Below are 21175 nucleotides of genomic sequence, written 5' to 3' on the forward strand. Positions count from 1 at the left end.
GGAGCGAGATTTTTAGCTTTAAAGGGGAGATTTAGAATCAGGGTTCAGACCCAAAGGACCTGAGAGAAAGTGTAGGATGCGAAGCCCGCCCTTCCTGTTTGCCATTCAGTTCAGGAAACAGACTGTACCAGTCGCGGGGTGGGCGGGGCGGGGAGAGGCCATCATGTGCCATGCTGGGGTCTCAGAGACAAGAGGACAGGCTTCCCTCATGAGCTCTCGGGCAGGAAATGAGGGTGTCTCTAAGAGCTGCAGTTGAGGAGATGGTTTGGTCAAGAGAAAGCTCTTGTGACCGCAATGCTCTTTCATTTGTCGATGTGACTGTGGGCACGTGACTAACCCCTCTCTTTTCAGTTTCCTCATTTGTAAAATGGGGACGATAACAGTACCTGGTTTTCAAGGTTATCAGGACGATTAAATGAGATAATGCCTCTAGAGCCCTCAGCTGAGGGACTGGCACTAAGCACTCAATCAGAGTAGCTGTCGTTCTGTACAAAGTGGTCAGGGGAACCCTGAGAGTGGCCACGGATCCTCCCACAGGGGGCCAGAGAAACCCACAAAGAAGCATGGAGTATATTATGGAGAAGAGTTTGTTTGTTGGACAAAAGTGGGAAGTTTATTGCCAGCGAAAGAAGAGAGGTCAAATATATGGTGTGTTGGTGAAGAGCGAAAAGAGCACAGGTGTGTGTCCTGTAGGGAAGAAGAGGGGATGGAGGGAGGCAGTGGCTGTGCATGTGTTCATGTGTGTGTCTGCGTGTGCGTGTCAGAGGCTGGCTCTGAGTGGCCCTGGAAATGTTGGCTGGCTTTGTTTTTGAGGTTCCTAAGCAATGGGCAATGAAATCAGATATGTGTTTTGGAAAGTAGGTTCTGGAAGAAGTGTCCATTTGGGAGAGTGTCCAGGAGCCTCTGGCTGTTGTCCCCGGACTGGTCGCTAGAGGGAGGCCTGGGCTCAGAAGTGCACCACACTGCACGTTGCTGAGGGGCTGGTGAGAAGGGGCGCCACGGAGGCAGCCAAATCCCCTCTCATCAGCCCCTGAGACAGACTTGCGAGATTATGGACAAAGGCACTGGCAAGTTAGGAAAATAAAGCCCTTGATGTCCTGTGGGAACCTTGACCTCCAAGTGTATAACAAGTGACCTCTTCAACTTCATCCTAGCTCATCCTCCTCTCCCTATCCCTTCCTCTGACCCACACCAGGTGTGTGGACACCCCAGTCTCCACTGGCAAGTTTTCTCTAAACACCCACGAATAGCCACCACGGGCATAGGGGGACGTACACTGGTGGGAAGATGAACCTGAAGATGAGGACCCCACTGGCCCAGGGAGCAGGCTGGGCCATTGGGAAGAGAATTCTGGGGTCCTGGGTACTCAGAGCACAGTCTAGAAGGGGGTTGAGGGCTCTGGGTAGGCACTTCGCTTGGGCCTATGGACAAATTGCCTTGAGGGGAGAAACGAGGTTAAAAGAGAGACCTAAGGATGTGTCCCCTTTCACCCAGATCTTGAGGGAAAGGATCTTGCATTATTTCTATCTTTACATGCAACATCCGGCATGAAGCCTAGCAGTTAGCGGGTTTTCAATAAGAGCCGTCTGAAAGAATGTGTTCCTCTCCAACTCCTGACTGGCTTCTCGTATGAGAGAGCCCAGTCACTTCTCCTTTGTTGAGGGCACTGTGGTTTTAAGAAAGACCCACGTTCTTTGATAAACTCCTGGAGAGATGGAGCCTAATTCCCGCCCTGGGCTGGACTTGCTTGCTTCTAAAGAATAAAATCAATGATCTCTGTGGTCTTATCCCATGTATGTGACCTCTGCCTTCCCTGTGGAGTTGGCACCCCATGTGACTTCTCCACCTCTGGCATTTTCCTAATAGTCTCATTCTTCTGACTCTCCCCATGTCCCGAGAACTCTCTGTTAACTTGGTGCTTTGCACAGTGTTCTGCACATACCAGGCCCTTCCTCCTCAGGACAGACTGGGAATCGCGATGCTCCACACTTGTCATTTTGAGAATGAGGTTTTATTTTCTCTTTAGCAGGCCTTCTTTTTCCTAGCCTTTGAGGTACTGTTTTGTTAAATCAACAATGCCAATGGACCAAACCATCCTTACAGGAATATTTTATAAATGTGAAATCATCACTCTTTTTTTCACAAAGACTGTATCAGGAAGAATCATTTTATTGGTAAGAATGTGGTTGGATATGACTTAATGACCAGCAAGCGATAGCAGAGAGCCATTGAGAATAGAAAATCCTGTCATCTATTTTGATAGCTCAGTAATAAAATATATAAATATTTGATATGTCTGGCTATTTAAAAGTCTGATTACATTTATTTCCTATCATTAGGAACCTAGTGAAATACTTATACTTTTTCTTATGCTCTTTCTCTAATATTCATACTTCTTGCCCACTGACTCACTAGTTAATATTGTCACATCTCTAGTCTTGGACATTCCAATCTCCATTTCCTCATAGTTGATTAAAAAAACAGCTCGTCACAATTTAGTACTCCAGACTAGTAACCTTGTGGTCATCTTTGACTTTTCTGAATTAGGTGTTGACAAAGTCCCATCATTCTTTCATATGTCTCTCCCATCCAAGTACTAACCAGGCCTGACCCTCCTTAGCTTCCGAGATCAGATAAGATTGGGCATGTTCAGGGTGGTGTGGCCGTAGACTCATATGTCTCTTAGATTCACCCTTTCGTTTACTTTTTTAAGTTTTCTCAAGTAACACATGAACACAAATTATAGAATTATACAGAGTAAACAGTGAAAGTTCTCTATGGTCGTTTGTGTAAAGGCTACAAATTCTTCCCATCCCAATACATACGCCCTTTGCAATGTAACTTGGCCATTCATCTCATCAAGAGGTAGAGTCTACTTCCTCCTCCCTTGAATCTGGGCTGACCTTTGACTTGCTCTGACCAATAGAATGTGGCAGGCATGGTGTGGTGGAGTTCCAAAGCTTCAGCCTTCAGAGGTCTTGCTGCTTCTGCTTTCATCACCTTGGAATGCTGCCTAGGACACCACATAAGGAAGCCAGTCTAGCACACTGGAGTAAGAGGCCAGGTAGACTGAGGCAGCCCAGCCGGCAGCCATCGCCAATTGAATGCAGCTGCATCAGCGAGCTCTGGGGAACCAGGAGAGGAGTTACCTAGTCAACCTAGTCAGGAAGAATACTACTGTTTTCATTGTTTTAAGTCAGTAGTTTTAGGGTGGTTTGTTACGCAGTAAAGGATAACTGAAAGAGCCCCCATCACCCCTCTCTTGATCTCACTCTTCTCAGACTTTTCCCCACACATTATAAATATCCATGTGTATATAACTACATGAAGGTAAAACACATAAGTGGGATCACACTTTATATACTGACATATTTTCATGTGACTACATACGAATTACATAACTCTTTTTTTTTTTTTAAAGCCTACAGCACCTGGTCTTCCTAGGTGGTCTTCCATCCGAGTACTAACCAGGCCCGACCCTGCTTAGCTTCTGAGATCAGATGAGATCGGGTGTGTTTAGGGTGGCATGGCCGTAGACTACATAACTCTTTTAAATCTCTACAGAGTACTTCATTGCGCAGATGTACCACGATTTACTGACCTATTCCTTGTTATTAGATATTTAGGCTATTTCCAGTTTTTCACTGCTACAAATAATGTTGCAACAAACATCCTGTGCCTTCAATGTCTCCCGGCTCTAATCCACACTGTCCACCACTGCCTGAGTTAAGGGAGGGGCAGAAACACATCAGTAGGGGCCTAGGGACCGTTAGTAAGCACCTGCAGGGTTTTAGCCTAACCCCTATCCTCTCAAGAAAACGAGAAGCATTTGTTCATCAGGACCACCATTGTTTCTCTCCTATTCTCCTGGGCATTATTAAAGGCTGGAGAACACAGACCAGGGAAATTTACATAAAAAGATGAAGATACGGCTGTGTTAGGAATGTTGGAAGAAACATATGGACCCCGGCAGGCTTCTACGTGGGCCTGTCACAGGGTTTGCATGCAAATAGCATTCTCAATTCCCTGGGGTGCTGTGCTGTCTGGGGGTGCTCTTGAAATCTACATGATTGGCCAAGGTGTTGCAGGAAAGGGGATAAGAGTGGGTGTCTGTGATGGGGAGGAGGGTGCAGGGAATGAGCTTTGCTTCTGCAGAAATTTCTGCCAGAAGTACGTATGTGTGCAATGTGGGGGCTGCTGACAGGATGCTATATGTGCCTGAGTGTGGATGTGACCAAACTCAGGGATATGCTGCTGTTAAATGAAGCGAGGCATTGTCATGGCAACACAGCTCTCTGCTTCCAGCCAGATGCCAAGCCCTTAAATTATATTTTTTCTGGCTGAAAGCGCCTCAATTGCTTCTGATCTCCAAAGCAATGGGACTGTGGGGGCACCAGATGCCTCACTCCCAATCTCCAATCTTTCCATAAAGCCCAAGAGGTGATAAGCAGGGGAGATATTACTGGAACACTAATGAATTTTGTTTGGGGGAGGGTCTGGGAGTAGCCTCTGGTGAAGGGGGTTGGGGAGAGCTATGGGCAGGCCCCACTCTATTATCTCCTGGTCCAGGGATTTGGGGTTGACATTCTCCAGCACTTCATTCTGGAAGGAAAATTGTACAATGAATACTGATAGAGACACTAATCATTTTCTCCACTAATCATTTTCTTTCTTTCTACCGTCTTTCCTTTGATTTTGAAGAGGAAAGTATCCTTGTCTTCCTGGTCACAGCTGAGTGGACCAGGGTAGACAAGAGACCCAAAGAATACCAAGCTGATTCTCTTCTAGCAATTTGGATTGGGGTTAATTACCTATACACAACCAACTTGGAAGGTCAGAGAATGAAGGTGCCACTTGGGGGCAGCCCTGTGTTAGAGAAATCAACAGAAGGGCTAAACTTAGAAGGAAGCAGATAGAGGGAAGCCAAGACCAGAGAGAGAGGGGAGGTGAGAGAGGGAAATATGGTAGTTGCTGTGGTCCTATTGTCTTTCCTGATTCTAGTTCACAGGGAGGCTGGATGCACGTCCTTCTTTGGTTGTTTTTTGTAATTTGATAGGTTTCTGTCTTGGAATGGAATGATCCCTGGTTACCAAGGCATGAGGAGTACTTGGATGGGGTTTGGCTGATGATGCTGAAAGTGCCTTTTCTAGCCACATTCCCACTCAGGATATGCTGTGAATCCCTCAGAAAAAGCTGCTTGGACATGCCTATATGCAAAATGATGCGGCTACCTTTCTGCGATTATTTGCAAAGGACTTTTGTGATGTGCAATGCCACACTGAGTATGACAGAAAATGTTCTTCAATTATTCAACAATGTTTTATTGAGCAGTTACTTTGTACCAAGCTGTATTCTAAGTATCAAGGAAATATCAGTGAACAAGACAGAAAAAAGCCTGCCCTCAGGGAGTGTATTCTTTGGAGGATAATAGAGTGAACAAGAGATATAACAGCAGACATTGCTAAGAGCTTTGAACAAAATAGTGAATCTCTCAGTGTGCGTCATGCAGAATCATAAACTATTAAGGTTTGAAAAAGTCTTCAAAACTTTCCAGATGCTTTTATTCCCACAAGACCAATGAAACAATAGAGATAATAAATGGCGTGAAGCTAACTCTAGCTCATTCCTTGTCAGCTTTTATGTCACTCACTTCCTATGGAAAGCCTTCCCTGCCAGCTCTGGGTTAAGTGCCCCTCCCATCACACCTTGTACTTGGCCCATCATAGCCTTACTTTACTGCCTGTTTATGTAGGTGTTTTCCCCACTCACTGTAACACCTGCCCTGCAGGCAGAAACAATGCCTGTCGCATTCACACAACACAGTGACTCACACTTGATAGATGCTCCATAGTAGCTGGATGAATAAATAACAAGAGCTGTTGCTTGACAGGCAGCATGAGGCAATTCACCCCTGTAGGCAATTCTTCCACCATGTGACCCCTCCAAAGGCAGAAGCAGTTGGTTAATGACACAGGCATGGCATGATTGTCTTCAGTGATGAGAAAAATCTTCCACAGCCAGAAACCCGGGAGAGATGGTTTGTTCACTCTTTCCTAGCTGTTGAGACTGAGCCTTGGTGTTGAGTACCTTTTAAAATTAAGCAGCAAAGTCTGTGGGGCCTGGACGTGGTGGCTCTCAGGAAGTGCTTGATTACTGCTGATGGGAACAAGGGAAGCAGCCAGCCAATGACTGGGCACACACGCAGGCCTAATCTCACTTTGGGGTCAGACAGTTACCACCTAACAAAAGGGAACACACAGTGCACCCAGGAAATGTACATATGTACAAACACCCACCAGTGTGCTGAAAACTGATTTTACCTCTCCTCTCTCTTGCCCTTACCACAGAGCTAACAGAAATAATAAATCCTAGGGCCATATGGACTTCAATGCTATCTGCCTAGCCACGTCCCTATAATAGTGATTCTTCTCAGGGGACTGTGGCCATCACAAACTGGTTCAGCCTTAAGGTTGACCATTTATTGCCCTAGCAACCAGAGCCCACAGTTGGTATATTCATGGTGGAGGTAAAACAGGGTTTCTAGACACAGCAAGCTACCTGAGCTTAGGACACGCAAAGACATGATGGAGACTGATCCTGTTGCCTGGATAGGTATAATCACACATTCCGTAGCCAGCCCCTGGAGAAGTCAACCCAGAAACCACAACCTGAGCCTTTGCAGTAGCTGCTGAACCGGCTACTTTCTGTATCATTTAATACAGTACCAGATCTTATTTACAATAGAAAACTTCCAGAGAATTTGAAGAAAGATAAAATTTCCTCCATTTGTTTTATTACTGCATGATTCTTTATAGGATTTGCTGTGTATAATTTAAAAAATTTATATAAGTAACACATAAATATGTTCTTATAAAAAAATCAGACAACAGAAAAGCATAGGATAAAAAATCCCTCCCACTCTCTCTTCCCCACTATTATATGTGGATGTATCTTTTCCTCTGTGTATTTACAAACATATATGTACATATACAGATAACAGTCTTATTTAGTTTTTACATTAGTGTGTTATATATATACAATAGTTTTACATAGTAGTTTTTACACCATACATATAGTTTTACAGTTTCTTGTCTTTCAATAACCAATATATCCTGAGCCCTTTTCATGTCACTGCATTCTTGTAAAGGGCTGCATAGTTATTAATATTACAGTATGTATGGACCATAACTCAATGAGCTCTTTCCCTACTGATTAACATTTGGGTTGTATCCAGTTCTCCACTATTATGAACAACACTGTAATAAACATCTTTTTACACATATCATTGTGTCCCTGTTTACGGGATATCTAGAAGTACAATTGCTGGGCCAAAATTTGGCTAAACACTGATAATATAATAGCTTTATCAATTTACATTCTCACAGTAGTAAGTGCCCATTTTCACACATCCCAATACTGGATATTCATTCATTCAACAAAAACATATTGAGCAACTACTATGTGCCAGGCACTGTTCTGGAAACCAGGGCACGCCTTGTGGCACTCACAGTCTAGTGAGTAAAACAATTAACAATTATTTTTCATTTATGTTTTTTTAAAAAAGCATTATTTCCTTAGTAAATTATGTAGAGTTTTGTCATAAACGCTTTAAAAAAATAGACCATGGTAAAGAAAATTAGGAATGCCAGTGAGATTGAGATTTGGAATAGAGTAGTCAAGGAAGGCCTTACCCAGGAGATATTTGAGCTTTCTTTGAAGGAAGCGAGAATGTGAATTTTGAGGAAAGTTCTAGGTAAGGGAAACCAAACAGTCCAGTGCCAAGGCTTGGAGTGGGTGTGTACTTGGTCTACTCAGAGGTGCAGCAAAGATGCCAGTGTAGCTTGTACAGAGTTGGTCAGAGTGATAAGGAATTTTCATTCAAAAGGCTAATCAGCTCTCTGTTCTGTTTCTGTAAATATGCTTGCTGCATGGGCTGGGCTGTACCCAAAATTGACTAAAGACTCACCTTTCCTTTGCTTGTTCTAAGCAACAAATGTAACTGTGTAACTGTTTGTACCCCCTAGCAACTCCCCTGCTTTCTAACAATTTGTAACTCACTTTGTAGCCCATAGTAACTCCCACCCTTGTAATGCAATGTAACTACCTGCTACCATAGCAACTCCTGCCTCTTTGTAGCAGCCTGAGTTCAAATTACCCAATCAGGCAGTGCCAAAAAGGGTCTCTATAAAGAATGTTGCAACAGAGCTCTTGGCCCAGATGTCAGAACACTAGCTCCTCTGGGACCGCCCGCCGGCATAATAAATCTGAGTTTTCCAACTCTCCGGATACTGCTTGGTTTCTTGCCAGTCTGATTTTGGATCTTTTCTGTAACATTTCTGGAGGCCCCAGCGAGATTCCAACCATGCTGGCCATTTTAGCTGCCAAACTGGTGGCTCCGCCAAGCTAGGGCGGAGGGGCTCCGAGACGAACAAGGAAGAGCGCCACCTGATGAGTATTCCAGGTTCTCTTTCGGACCAGCGCCCCGACTCCCGGGACGGCTGAGCCCCCAACTGGACTCATAGGAGGGATGGCCCAACTCACCAGGAATGACCACAGGATAAGGTAAGGTCCCAGGATCAGCCCGCAGTCAGGTCCCGTCTCTGGATGGAAAAGGAGCTTGATCACCTCCTAGTCTTCAGTAAGAAGACATTGGTCAGGGTCTTCCCAATGGGAAAAGACATTGGGATCTCCAAAACGGGGGTGGAGACATCAGGGTCTCCCCAGTGAGGGAGATGTCAGGTTTGGGCTAGGGCCTTCCAAAAAAGGGGAAGGCAATGTTTTAACCTGATGTATGAATGAGTGAATGAGTGAGTGGCTTTGTCGACTTGATCGGTCAGGTACGAGCTTTTGGCTCCCTGGCTGGGCACCTTTAAAGTCCCCTAAAGGCTATGGAGTCCATGTGCGCTCATTCTGCGGTTCCGTGGTTATGGCATACGGTCCAGGGCAGCAATGAACTAGTGTTTGATCGTTAAGTCACAAAGCTGAGTCCGCTACGGCTAAGCATTACCTAGCCTCTTTTGGACATGGCCAGATGAGCATTTGAATGGTCTCCTCTTTGGAAAGGATAGCCACCCTTGTTTGTCTTTGTGTCACTGTCACAAGGTGGAATGTGTTTGATTAACACTAGGCAAAAGGAGACCCAACTACCCTCCAGAGATTGACCAAGTGTCCTCCACAAGTTAAGAGGAGCGACTGTTTACTCTTCACAGGACAGGTTAAGGAATGGTGGGAGTTGCATGAAAGAGAGTGATTGCTGAATGACTGAGATGCGGCCTTGCCACGAAGCAAGAGATGAGCCCCAATCCAAGGTTCCATGGTGAATCTCATATGGCTTAAGGTGGTATCACTGGATCTCCGTGAGGAGTCTACTCTAGTGATCCGGGTTGGGGGTTTATACTGACCTACCAATGCTGAGAGGTGCCTGAAATGTCACCCCGAGGGGTGTGGCCGGAGACGGGATAAGTGAGTGACGACCCCTCCAAAATTTCCCTGACCCTGTCCCCTAACCCTCCGTGTGGCGTGACTGTTGTCTGTTGCGGGAGGAGTTGGGGGTACAGAGGGAACGCCATGATGGTCAAGAACTTCGAGGTAAGAGATAAAATGGCCTTTTTGACATAAGGGCCCTCTGTCAAATTATTTTCTTGAAAATTTTAAGGTCTATTTTCCTCCTCCACTAGGGAATTCCTTAAGGCAGATATGGGGTGAAGTTCCTCTAAGTCAACGGTCTTAAATTGTATGTTGAAAAATTTTAAGAAAGGTTTCTCAGAAGATTATGGGGTCAAGCTGACCCCGGGAAAGCGCCTTACTCTTTGTGAGCTTGAATGGCCTGCCTTTGGGATAGGATAGCCCTCGGAAGGGACCCTAGACCTCCCCACTGTGAGAGCTGTGTACTGGGCAGTGACAAGGACCCCTGGACATCCAGACCAGCTTCTGTACATAGACTCATGGTTGCAAATCATTACTATAGTGCCCCCTTTAGTCCAGTTCTGCACGAATAGGCAGGGACAGAGTAAGGTACTTGTGGCCCGACTGACTCAGGGAAAGGACAAGGAAGAGCCAGCAAAAATCATCCACTGAGTAGATCCTGAGGAAGAACCTATTTTCCCACTGCCGTACATCCCAGCAGTTCTACCAGCTAGCCACTCTACCCGCGATGGCCAACCAGCCCTCCACCATCAGCGCCTTCGCCGCCCCAACAGCCTGAGCAACCACCAAGCACGAGTCCATGGTGCCTTTGCTCAGCCACGCAACCAGCTCAGGAATCTACGGCCCTTCAGATGCCCCTCCGAGAAGCACGAGGTCCTTTTGAGATTGGAGAAGATGGCACACTCTAGCTGGACTGCCCTGTCCTCTACTATCAGCCATTCAGCACAAACAATTGTTAGCAGCACACCCCACCCTATTCAGAGAAACCCCAGGCGATGATTGATCTGCTTGAGTCCATCTTCCAAACTCATCAGCCTACCTGGGACGACTTCTATCAACTCCTCCTAACTCTCTTCAACACTGAAGAACGATGCTGGATTCTGTCAGGAACGCGAGAATGGCTTCAAGGTCAAACACCAGATGGTGTACTAGACCCTGCAGCATGGGCCTCAGGGGCTGCAACTGACACCAGGCCCAAATGGGACTTCAAAGTACCACACAGAAGAGAGTCTTTCAACAGGTACTGGTAGGCCATACTGCAAGGGGTGAAAGTTGGGGCTAGGAAGCTGATAAATAGGTCAAAAATGGCAGAGATTCTCCAGAGGCCAGAGGATCGCCCACAGAGTTCTATGAGAGGCTACGAGAGGCGTTCCAGGTGTATATACCCCTTTTGACCCCGAAGCATGAGACAACCAGCACATGGTCAATGCAGCATTTGTGGCTCAATCCTTCACTGACATCCACCGCAAGCTTCATAATTAGAGGGCTTTGCTGGGATGAACGCCACTCAGCTACTGGAGGTCGCAAACACGGTGTTTGTAAACCTCGACCGGGAGGCCCAAAAGGTAGGTGACAAATGGATGAAACAAAAGATGTTCCTACTGGCAGCTGCATTAGGGAACCCAGGTCCAGTACAACAGACTGCTGCTCCTTCACGGACGAGAGAAACCAAAAGGAGACCCCCACTTCACTACGACCAATGCGTCTACTGAAAGAGACCAGCCATTGGAGGAACGAGTGCTCTCATTATAGGAAAACGCCTGGAAGGCCAAAGAAGTTCAATCAACCTTGTAAGGGAAAATACCAGCCTGAACCAGCCGTCCAAGAGCTCATCGGCCAGGCTGAAGAACACTCAGAGCTGGAACAACCGAGATCCCCAATCCTAAGCCCCCGGGAGCCTACGGTTGCAATAGAAGTAGGGGGCCAACCAATGACTTTTATGGTGGACACTGGGGCTGAATACTCTGTGGTAACTAAGCCTGATGGGCCATGGGGGACCGAGTTGTCCGCTTGTTCTGTAAAGCCTGCTCATGCCAGTTAGGGGGCCACCTAGTGACTCATGAGTTCTCGTACCCACCAGAGTGCCCTATCCCCTTTTGGGTAGAGACTTATTAACAAAGCTTGGAGCACAAATCACCTTTACCCTAGGGAAGCCTATCAGCCTCACACAGGAGCCAGCCTGCTCTAATGATGGCTGTGACTGTGCCCAGGGAGGACGAATGGCGTCTTTATTCTCTAGGAGAAAAACAAACAAATCCAACCAGTCTGCTAGAAGAGTTTCCTACTGTCTGGGCAGAAAAGGGGGCCCCAGGTCTCGCCAAAAATCACATACCCATCATGGTAGACCTGAGACCAGGGGCCATCCCTGTCACACAAAGGCAATATCCAGTGTCACGGGAAGCATACCTAGGAATTTGAGACCACATCCAGCGGGCGCGCAATGCCGGAATTCTAGTTGAGTGTCAGTCACCTTTGAACGTTCCACTCTTGCCTGTTAAGAAGCCTGGAAGGAATGAGTACCACCCTGTCCAGGACCTCCGCGCCATCAACAATGCAGTGGTCACTATCCATCTGGTGGTCTCGAACCCGTACACCCTCCTGAGTCTGTTCCCTGCACAAGCAAGATGGTTTACATGCCTTGACCTTAAAGATGCCTTCTTCAGTCTCTGGTTATCCCTGGCCAGTCAGCCTTTGTTTGCCTTTGAATAAGAAGACCCACACACCGTGAGGAAAACACAAATGACCTGGACTCGACTGCCACAGGGCTTCAAGAACTCACCCACCCTGTTTGGCGAGGCGCTGGCTGCAGATCTTGCTGCCTTCCCTGGAGAGACTTTGAACTGCACATTACTTCAGTATGTAGATGACCTGCCGCTGGCTAGCCCCACCCAAGGAGACTGTTGTCAAAGTACTAGAGCCTTACTGGTCCTACTCTCTACCATGGGCTACAAGGTATCATGGAAAAAGGCTCAAATCTGCAAATAGGAGGTCAGATACCTTGGGTTCATAATCTCGGAAAGACATTGGGCACTTGGACACGAAAGGAAAACTGGCCATCTACTCAATACCTTGGCCAAATATCAAGAAAGGGGTCTGTGAATTCCTAGGGGCTGCCGGATTCTGTCGTATCTGGATACCAGGTTTCTCTGAGACTGCCAAGCCACTGTATGAGGCCACAGCGGGGTCTGGTAAAGACTCCCTGGAATGGGGCTCTAGACAAGAAAAAGCTTTCAGAGGAATAAAGAGACTCTTAACTAGCGCCCCAGCATTAGGACTGCCGGATGTGACACGGGACTTTAACCTCTTCGTACATAAGAAGAATCACACTGCACTGAGGGTCCTCACACAAACATTCAGGCCATGGCAATGCCCAATTGCATATCTGTCCAAACGGCTAGAGCCGGTGGCTGCGGGATGGCCGCCATGCCTCTAGGCCTTAGCTGCCATGGTAATCCTGGTCAGAGAAGCGGACAAGCTTCCGCTGGGACAAAATATGAATGTAAAGGTCCCCCATGCTGTAACTGCATTAATGAATAATCAAGGACAAAAGTGGCTGACCAATGCCAGAATAACTCATCAGGGACTGCTTTATGAAAATCCACGAGTCTGCCTCGAAACTGTATGAACATTAAACCCCACCACGTTTCTGCCCACTGAGGAGGGGCCTCCCGACCACAACTGTGATGAGGTCACGGATGAAGTTTACTCAAGTAGGCTGGACCTGACAGATGTTCCTCTTCAGAACCTAGAGCTAGTATTGTTCACCAATGGGAGCAGCTTCATCTATGAAAGACAGTGCAAAGCCGTAACGCGGTAACAACTACCGATGAGGTAATCAGAGCGGAGGCTCTGCTGCAGGGCTGGTCAGCACAGTGGGCCAGACTACGGGCACTCATCCAGGCGCTACAGCAGGCTGAAGGGAAACAGGCCAATCAATATCTCCACCGACTCAAGGTATGCCTACCTTGCACATACATGGGGCCATTTATAAAGAGAGGGGATTACTGATGGTGGGAGGAAAAGAAATCAAGAACAAAGAAGAAATCCTCCAACTGTTAGAGGCAGTTTGGACGCCTTCTAAAGTGGCAGTCATTCACTGCAAGGCCACCAGAGAAGAACCGATCCTGTCAGTAGGGGAAACTGCCTAGCAGACCAAGCAGCTAAGGAAACTGCCCACCAACCGAGTGCCACAACAGGTCCTAAGCCAATCTCCAAGGTTCTTCCGGCACCAGAATTTCCTCTATCCCCAAAATACACTAAAGCAGAAGAACAATGGGCTTCAAGTGAAGAGGGAACCAGGAGGAAGGAGGTGGGAGCTTCCAGATCAGAGACTCTTTATTCCCACTGCGCTGGCAGTTCAGCTAGTAAAACAACACCATGAATTAACTCACCTGGGGAAGACTTCTTTAGAAAGCCTGTTGGGCCGCTACTACCTAACTCAAACTACTACTCAAACTCCCAACCCTGTGCGCCCAGATCAGTGCTAGGTGTCTGGCTTGTGCATGAAACAATGCTGGCCAAAGACCAAGGTCTAATTCAGGGGTGCGAACAATTGGAGCTATGCTATTTGAAGACCCAGAAGCGGACTTTACTGAGGTCAAACCCTGCAGGGGCCATAGATATTTGCTTGTGTTAGTTTGCACCTACTCCAGATGGGTTGAAACTTTTCCTACACGCACTGAACGGACCATAGAAGTAGCTAAAGCCTTATTAAGGGAAATTGTTCCAAGATACAGGCTACTTCTTTCTATAGGACCAGACAATGGACCTGCCTTTGTGTCCAAGATAGTTCAGCCCTGTCCAAAGCTCTAGGAATCAAATGGAAGCTCCAAACAGCCTACAGGCCACAGAGTTCAGGAAAAGTTGAACACATGAACCAGACCGTCAAAACCACTCTAGCTAAGCTTTGTCAGGAAACCTAGTTACCTGGGATTGATTCGCTGCTTTTGGCTCTACTCTGAATGCGATGCACCCCAAGGACTTCAGGCTACTCGCCTTTCAAAATCCTTTACGGGGGGACCTCCCCCAGGGATAGGGAAGTTAAAAAGAGACCCTCGATTAATGGCTGACCTAGAGGTGTCCCAACACCTTCAAGCCTTAGGGAAGATCATCCTCCGCATTGCTCAGGAAACTTTAGAAAGGGACCCTATCTGTTTAGGGAATTGGGTCTACCCTTTTTAGTCAGGAGATGAAGTAAGAGTTAAAGATTGGAAAAAAGAGCTGCTCCAGCCAAGCTACTGCTATTAAAGTTGCAGGTATCGCCCCATGGATCCACCACACACAGGTAAAGAGAGCAGCACCTCTGGGAAAACTGGGAGACTTGGATTGCAGAGCCTATTCCTGATCAGCCACTCCGAGTCACGTTCCAGAGGCAGCAGAAATCCACCTGAGATCTTCGACCTTGCTCTGCCCACTCCTGTACGCTGGCCACTCTACGCACGGCAGAAGCCTGAGGAATCTCATCGTGGGGCTCCTTATAATTGGACCCTGGTGAGGGAGGGAAATTAGGGCAGAGAACTGTGAACCATGTATCCATGTCACCAAGAAAGGTCAAAGAATTTCTACTACCTTACTTTTCTATAGCTACTGTGAATGCCAGGGAACTTGGAAAGGGACCTTTATCTACGTCCAGACTCAATATTCAGTATGTGACCCAGGAAATAACCATCCTTATGTATGTCATAACCCAAATGACCCTCCCACTGAAATAGTTTCTGAAATAAGGGTAGCTTTAGGGGACTGAGGGAGATGGACAGATGGACCCGCATTGGCCCAGGCTAGAGTAAAAGGAAACCCCAGTCAGATTACCCTAAAGTTTGATGCTTGTGCTGCTGTGAGTCAGGGCCAATGGGTGGAAGGGAGATCCTGCGGATCTCTCAGCTGGGAAAAAAAAGCTACAGGACAGAAGAAAAGTGTATATATCCTCACAGCTTTGCATGTAAAAGAAGCTGTGCCTATTGGTCATGTGTCCTATGGGTTACTTGGGAAAAAGACACCACCAATAAGAGGTGTATTTAAAAAAAGAGGGGGAACTCTATCAAATTGCACCACACATGAGTGCAATCCATTAGAACTAATCACAACCAACCCCCTGAACCCCCGTTGGAGGTCTGGACAAGTATTAACACTTGGCATTGACGGGACAGGGCTAAATCCCTATGTTCAAATTCGTATCAAAGGTCAAGTACTAGACCATCCAGCTTGAGCCTTTTAGGCTTATAAGTTCTTCTACAAGGAAGTAACGAACCCCTCACGGCCCCCCCACCCCCACAATCAACTAAAAACTTATTTCTCAAAATGGCTGAAGGAATAGCTCACTCACTGAATGCCACTTCCTGCTATGTGAGGGAACTCTAATGGGGGATAGGTGGTTGTGGAAAGCTACAGAATTAGTTACCACCAAGGCAATACCAAATATAACGGTCCCACGCATCTCTGATGATGGTCAATGGATTTTACAACATACTATTATAAGGCCTGGCTACTATAATACTGCCTGGTTAGAGGTGTAAGAAATCTCACAGAGTCAATCGGAAACTTAATTTGCCTAGGCCAACGATATTATAATGCCACCTCCAAACAAAGCGTGTGGTGGGGAAACAGGACAGAAAGAAATTGGTTGGCCAGATTCCCAGAGCTGACTAGAGCCTGGCAGGACCCAGACACGGTCCAAGACTTGATAGCCCCACGTGAGCTTTACTGGATTTGTGGAAACAAGGCCACATTCACCTCCCCAGTAATTGGGAAGGGAGCGGTATAATTGGCATGATAAAGCCTTCCTTTTTCCTCTTACCTCTGAAGACAGGGGAACTGCTTGGTTATCCAGTACCACTATCCTTACAATGGGTAAAAAGAGAGCTCCAAATAGGGGACTGGAAGGACGATGAATGGCTCCCAGAGCGAATAATCTAATACTATGGACCTGCCACTTGGGCAGAAGATGGATCTTGGGGATACTGTACCCCCATTTACATGTTAAACGGGATTATCTGACTGCAGGTGGTCTTAGAAATCATTACTAACGAGACTGGGAGAGCCCTGACCCTCTTTGCACATCAAGACTCAGATAAGGAATGCCATCTACCAAAACCGGTTAGCATTAGACTATCTTTTAGCAGCAGCAGGAGGCGTGTATGGAAAATTCAGTCGCACCAACTGTTGCCTACAGATGACCAGGGCCAGGCAGCTGAGAATCTTGTTGGAATAATGACAAAACTGGCACATGTGCCCGTGCAAGTATGGCACGGATGGAACCCCAATAGCCTTTTGGGGGGATGGTTCTCTACCTTCCGAGGCTTTAAAATCTTAATTGGGATAGTACTCCTCCTCCTCGGGGCCGTCTTCTTCTGCCTTGTCTGTTGCCTCTTGTTGTTGGGTTGATTACCTCCCTCACAGAGGCTATAGTAGAAAGACTGCAGCAAAGATCCTTATGCTGTGGAATTACCAGCCCTTGGCCCAAGGAGATCAAGAGGGAGATCAAAAGGATTATGCCCGATAAGAATTTAAATGGGCATCAAAAGGGGGGATTGATGAGGAATTTTCATTCAAAAGGCTAACCAGCTCTCTATTCTGCTTCTGTAAATATGCTTGCTGCATGGGCTGGGCTGTACTCAAAACTGACTAAAGACTCACTTTCCCTTTGCTTGTTCTAAGCAACAAATGTAACTGTAATTGTTTGTACCCCCTAGCAACTCCCTCGCTTTGTAACTGCTGGTAGGCCATAGCAACGCCTGCCCTTGTAAGGCAATGTAACTACCTGCAACCATACCAACTCCCACCACTTTGTAGCAGCCTGAGTTCAAATTACCCAATCAGGCCATGCCTAAAAGGGTCTCTAAAAGAATGTTGCAACTGAACCCTTGGCCCAGATCTTCAGAGCGCTAGCTCCTCAGGGACTGCCAGCGTAATAAACCTGAGTTCTCCAACTCTCCGGGTGCTGCTTCGTTTCTCACTGGTCTGATTTTGGATCTTCTCCACAATAAGATGACCAAGTGGAAAGGGGGGTCAGACTGGGTTGGAATTTGTAGCCAACTGAAAGGACTTTGGCTTTAACTTGGTGAAGAGTGACATCAAAGTTTTGAGCACAAGAGTGACAGGATCTGCCTTAGGTGTCCACAGCCTCACTCTGGCTATGTTAAGAATAAACTATGGGGTAAGGGGTGGGGACAGCAGGGAAGGAGTCAGGAGTCTGTTGCAATAATCTGGTTGAGAGATGACTAATAGCGGCTTGGGCCAGGGCAGTAACAGTGAGTGAGGTGAAGAGAAGTGTTTAGATTGTGGCTACTTTGAAGGTAGTGCCAATATTTACTGTGAGATTACAAGTAGGGTGTGAGTGAGAGGAGTCGATTATAATCTCTTTAATTTTGCCAAATTCAAGAGTACAAATTTACATCTCATTGCTTTAATTTGCATTTCTCTAACTACTAGTGAGATCAGCATCTTTTCACATGTTTACTGGCTATTCGTATTGTTTTCTTGAGTGGTTTCAGTTTTGTTTTCCTTTCCTTTGGTTAATGCTTAAGTTCCTTACCAAAAATCTTGCCCATGGGGTAGCTTTGCTTGCTGTTTATCCAAACTCTGAGATTTCTCATTTTAGAAATACAGTATTGTAGGGCTGGTGGTTACACAGGATTACTTGGTCAAACCTCCTTACAGATGAGCAAATGGGCTCCAAAAGCTTAACTGAGGCTTAGTTGAGTGACTTATTCAAGGTCACACAGGCAAGTATTGGCACTGTTATTAAAATTTAGCTTTCCTGATAACCACTCTATTTCACTTTTCATCTACTATATCATTTTATCTTATAAAGAAATCTGCTTAACTAATAAAACAAATTGAGAGCCAACAACCTCATCTCCATGAGGGCTCAAATTTGGATAGGACAGTTGATTAAAAAGAATTCAATAAAAAATTTATGACCCAGGCTAAGAAACTACATTTGCATTGCTTTTTTTCCACTGCAACCTTTGAAACAGAAGAAAACAGGCAAGGTGTCTTTCCTGCCCAGCTCCTCCAGCCCTAGTCATACTGAGATCAATAATCATTTCCCAGCTCCTTTCCGCCTCATTACCATTCTAATTTGCCTTAGTCGAATCTACCTAGGGTATTGGGGTTTTTTTCTCCCCTCCTGTAATAAACCAACCTTTTAGATTAAGGGAAAAGAGAAAAGGGATAAGACCAGCTTGTCTTAGTGAAAAAGGAACTGGGAGAACTAGAACATGGCAAGCCAAATCCTGCTCTCTGCTGTTAGCAGTCCATCCGTGTCTCACTGAGGGCGTGGGGTCCTTCTAGGAAAACCCCCATGCAGGGTGCTGAAAGAAGGCAAAAGGCTCTACTGAAATAATAAGCAAGACGCTGGACTGGAACTGATGAGGGCACACATTTAGAGAGGTGAGTAGACACTTTACAAACTGCTGCTGAGCTTAGCGTGTGCCTGACTTGCCCCCTTTCAAAAACATCACAAAGACCTTTTTCAAAAGAGCAATTTATATTCGCTGTAGAAAATGTGGAAGATATCAGATTATAACTCTCCAGCCTTTTCTGTGCACGAATACACTGTGCCTACAAAAACATTGGTAAAATGCTGTGCATGCTGTTTTTAAGCAGTTTTTCTCAGTTAACATATTGAGCATTTCCTCCAATTATTAAATATATATCCAAAATATGACTGATAGTGGCTATATAGTATTTTACTACATAAAATAAGTTCATCACGAAAGCCCTTTTTGTTGAACAATGTTGATGTTCCTAGATTTGCATCATTATTCTCATTGTGGTATACATATCCTTCCAGTTTTCAAAAAAAATGTAAACATTCTATACAATATTAGGTTATTATGCAGTTTCATATTTGGATTTTTTCCTTTAATGCTGTGCATTTTCTTATCTACCTTTCTTCCAAAATATGACTTATTGGCTTACAGTGTTCCACTGCACGTTTATGTCATGTCATACCCAGTAAGATATAAGCGCTACAAAGGCAGGTACTTTGTGTAGTCAAAGAATAATGCTTCTTACAAAGAAGAGTGCTCAATAACCATTTATTGAATGAATACATGAATTTAATCAACCAACTCCTTGTTGCTGGATATTGAGCTTATCTCAACATTTAACTATTACAAACAAGCTTACACAAAAATCTTGTGGACAGCTCTAATTACCTCTTTAGACTCAACTCCTAGAAGCGAAATTTATTGGGTCAAATGGCACACATTTTAAAACATAATTAGGATAACCGTATAATTTATCATCAAAACCAGTTCACTTCTGAGGGGAAAAGGGGACATAATTTGGGACTTCCCTGGCCAAACTGGGATGTAGTATTATACATTAACATACCAAACTATGCTTTAGAGGTTACAGCAATGCACATTCCCACAAGCAGAATACTAGGGTGCTGATATCCCCAGGCCTAAGTTATGACTCCACTCTTGATAGCATAAACATCCTAGATCATAATGAATATACTCTGGCATTTTGGATATAAAATAATAAAGAAAAAAAAGAAAATCTTACCCTTAGTCCCTTCTCCTGTTTTGAGGTTCCTTTCTAGGGGGTTTAGTTTTCTTTCTAGGTGTCGGTGAATGTTTTCTGTAAGAGGCCAGATGGTATCTTTTAGGCTTTGTAGGCTACATGGTCTCTGTTGAAATTACTCAACTCTGTCATTCTAGCATGAAAGCAACCACAGATAATCTGTAAATGAGTAAGTGTGGCTGTGTTCCAATGAAACTTTATTTATAGACACAAATTTGAATTTCATGTAATTTTTATGTGTTACAAAATATTTTTTTTTTTTCCTCCAACCATTTAGAAATGTATAAATTATTCTTAGTCTATGGGCAGTACAAAAACAGGAGGCAGGTCATAGTCTGCTGACCCAACTTAGAAAATGTTTGGTAGACACTAAAACAAACCTGGGGGGATCATCCTCACGTAAATGTAGAAAAGTGATCAATTTTTCCTTTTCCCTGAACTGCATAATTTTCTTACTGTTAGAGTTGCACAATATACATCTTTAACTACATGTGCTTCATGAAAATAAATATAAATAATTTAATTGTGCAAACAATTCCGCTCATCCCCCCACTCAATGAGCACATCGATAGAGGAAGCCTAGGCTGTGAGAGGAATCTGCTAATCTTTGGGCTGGCCTCTGTTTCCACACAGCATAAACATCTTGCTTCACGGAGTTTGAGTTACGGTTTGGATTCATATTTTTTGGACAACATTGCCCCTAAACATAAACCAACACCTTTATATGATAGTCCACCGAATATAGAGAACAATCTGCTCTAATGATGAAGGATAAGCTGCCTCTTTGGATTTATTAAACAACACTATGATGATTGCCAGTGGGTCACATATAATGTGCACTACAAAAAACTTAAGAGATTTTTTTCTAGTGGTAATTTATATAAAATTTCTGTCATGTACTAATTTTAGAGCCTAAGGGATGACTTTTATTTTTCCTTAAAAAAACCCAACCTACCAAAGATTACAATAGGAACTCAATATTCAATGTTCATATTAAAAAAAAAAAAAAAGGCAGGACAGAAGAGAAATGAAAATTTAGCAAATCATGTCGCAAGCAGTAGGTATCAAAGTAAGTGGCTTCCACCAGTCACCCACACAAGTGACCCGGGATGTTTCATGTTTCTAGAAAGTAGCATTAAATTCCCATTATCTTTTAAAACAGCAATATCCTTCTAGGAAGATGGTAGTAAATATTAAGATTTTATGGATGAGGAAA

The 21175-nt window shown here is 45.1% G+C and overlaps 1 non-coding gene across 1 annotated transcript; it reads right to left on the minus strand.

Annotated features, from left to right (window-relative positions):
• Positions 1-3419: 3419 nt before the first annotated feature.
• Positions 3420-3538, minus strand: LOC120619805 (5S ribosomal RNA). Its single transcript, XR_005657667.1, has one exon. It is a non-coding gene; the product is annotated as a 5S ribosomal RNA (ribosomal RNA).
• Between the last annotated feature and the right edge of the window lie 17637 nt (positions 3539-21175).

The sequence above is a fragment of the Pteropus medius genome, unplaced genomic scaffold (genome assembly GCF_902729225.1).
Source record: "Pteropus medius unplaced genomic scaffold, Ma_sr-lr_union100, whole genome shotgun sequence".
In the NCBI taxonomy this organism is placed as follows: domain Eukaryota; kingdom Metazoa; phylum Chordata; class Mammalia; order Chiroptera; family Pteropodidae; genus Pteropus; species Pteropus medius.